Source organism: Tamandua tetradactyla, chromosome X (genome assembly GCF_023851605.1).
Source record: "Tamandua tetradactyla isolate mTamTet1 chromosome X, mTamTet1.pri, whole genome shotgun sequence".
Lineage (NCBI taxonomy): Eukaryota > Metazoa > Chordata > Mammalia > Pilosa > Myrmecophagidae > Tamandua > Tamandua tetradactyla.
This window is the reverse complement of record NC_135353.1, coordinates 31,248,968-31,250,896: the sequence shown is the minus strand read 5'-3', so window position 1 is coordinate 31,250,896 and position 1,929 is coordinate 31,248,968. Positions and strand designations below refer to the sequence as shown.

Genomic DNA, 1,929 nt, shown 5'->3' with positions numbered 1-1,929 from the left:
CTTTAATCTCTGTGATATCTGCTATTTTTCTATTTATTCTTTCAAATTCCTCTTTATGTTCTTCTTGTGCCTTATTGATGTCCTTTATGTCATTATCCATCTGATTTATTTTATTTAGTAGAGTAAATGTTATTATGAACACCTTTGGTTAGTTGTTCCAAAATATGTGTCTCCTCTGCTGTTTCAATTTGGTCCTTAGGCTGGGCTATATCTGACTGCATCATGATATGCTTAGTGATTTTCTGCTGTCTTCATGGCATGTAAATATCTTGATAGGTTTACTTTGGAAGTTGATTTCCTTCAGTAGTCTACAATGCTTTAGGTTTTCATTTTTTTTGGTGCATGGGCTGGGAATTGAACCCAGGTTTTCTGCATGAAAGGCAAACATTCTACCACTGAACCACCTGTGCACCCCTCCTTCAGCAGTTTAAAGCTTTGTATTTGTGGGATGGATGTGGAACAGGAGGCGGGGTGGGCACAAAAATGCAGTGATGCATTGCAGCACAGTTATAGGCACAGGTTGGGAATACTACACTGGTGCCTGTAAGCATGGAGTGTAGATCATGGGTTTGTAGAGGTGTGGTGTTGGAGCCGGGGTATGAGGTGCAGCTCAGTCAGACCTTGGAGTGCAGAATCAGTGTGTGGCAGGGAGGACACAGAGTTAGAGTGAGGTGGGAGGTGGATGGGGAGCCTGTGTGGATACACAGGGTCTGGTGTACAAGTAGGATATGGGTGGGCACCCAGAGTGTGGGTGTCATGGATATCAGGGTGTAGGGTAGCTGGCACAGAAGTTCAGGCATGGGGGCAGGGTGCAGGTGTGTTCTTGTGCAATGGGAGTGTCCAGAGGGCCCTGGATGCAGATGTGGAAACATGTAGGGGTAGGCACGGGTCAGCGGGGTTGTAGGATGTGGGTGGGTGAGGGTGGTGTTGGGTGGGTTGTGCCCTGGCACGGATACTCAGGTTGGAGGGGGTTGGAGCAGGTGGGCATGCATATGCAGGGTGGGGCTATGTAGCACACATTTACCTGTGAGAACCTGCCAGTTGTGCTAGCAGGGCGCTTGTGCCAGGGGGTGGGGCAAGTGCGCATGTTTGTGGGCAAGGGGTTGGGGAGCAGGGGTCAAGAAGTCAGTGCATGAATTGTGCACCCCTGGTGGCAGGGAGGGTGTGGCTGCGTGGGTGTGTGGTTCAGGGGGACGGAGCCCTGGCGTGCACTGGTCTAGGGGGCAGGCCGGTGTGTGCGCATGTGCATAGCTCAGGGCCAGTGGACCAAGGCTTGCAGCTATGTAGGCTGGGGGCGGGTGTGATCCTGTGCACAGGTCTGAGATTGCCCAGAGCTGTAGGGCATGACTGGGGGCCATGAATGTGTGCGGATCTAAGTGGGCTACAACTGATGTACATGTGCACAGAGCTCAGAGGTGGCGGGGTGAGATTGCAGGACTGTAACTGGGCGCAAGTGCAGCCTGGGTGTGCAGGTAAGTGCCCACAGCCTTTTCGTGCTGGCGACTTCCTACAGTGGGCAGGGAGGGGGTAGTAGGTCTCGGGAGGGCAGGGCAAGGCTGGGCTTGCAGAGGAGAAGTGAGTTGGGCTGGGGCAGGTGTGTGTGCACTTCCAGTGGGGGTGTGGGGCAGGCAGGCACGGGAGTGAGCGGGGCTTGGGGTGCTTGGAGGGAGGCGGATGACAGGGTTCAGGTACATGGGGTGTGAGGTGAGTCACGGATCACAGAGCTGCAGCAGTGAAGGAAGGAGGCTTGGCTTACTTCCTAGTCCCCATCTCTTGGTCCCTTAACTCCTGAGGGCTGCATACTTCCATTTGGAAAGGGGTGTATTAGGCTGTCTGCACCAACCAGGAGGGTCCTAGGTTCTCTGCTTCTGAGTTCCTCAGCTTCTGCAAACAGGGCCATCCTATGTGGTGTAGAAGACCCTCCCACGT

General features: G+C 53.3%; 1 non-coding gene across 1 annotated transcript; it reads right to left on the bottom strand.

Moving 5' to 3' along the window:
• Positions 1-339: 339 nt before the first annotated feature.
• TRNAE-UUC (transfer RNA glutamic acid (anticodon UUC)) lies at positions 340-410 on the bottom strand. Its single transcript has one exon. It is a non-coding gene; the product is annotated as a tRNA-Glu (tRNA).
• Positions 411-1,929: the final 1,519 nt, after the last annotated feature.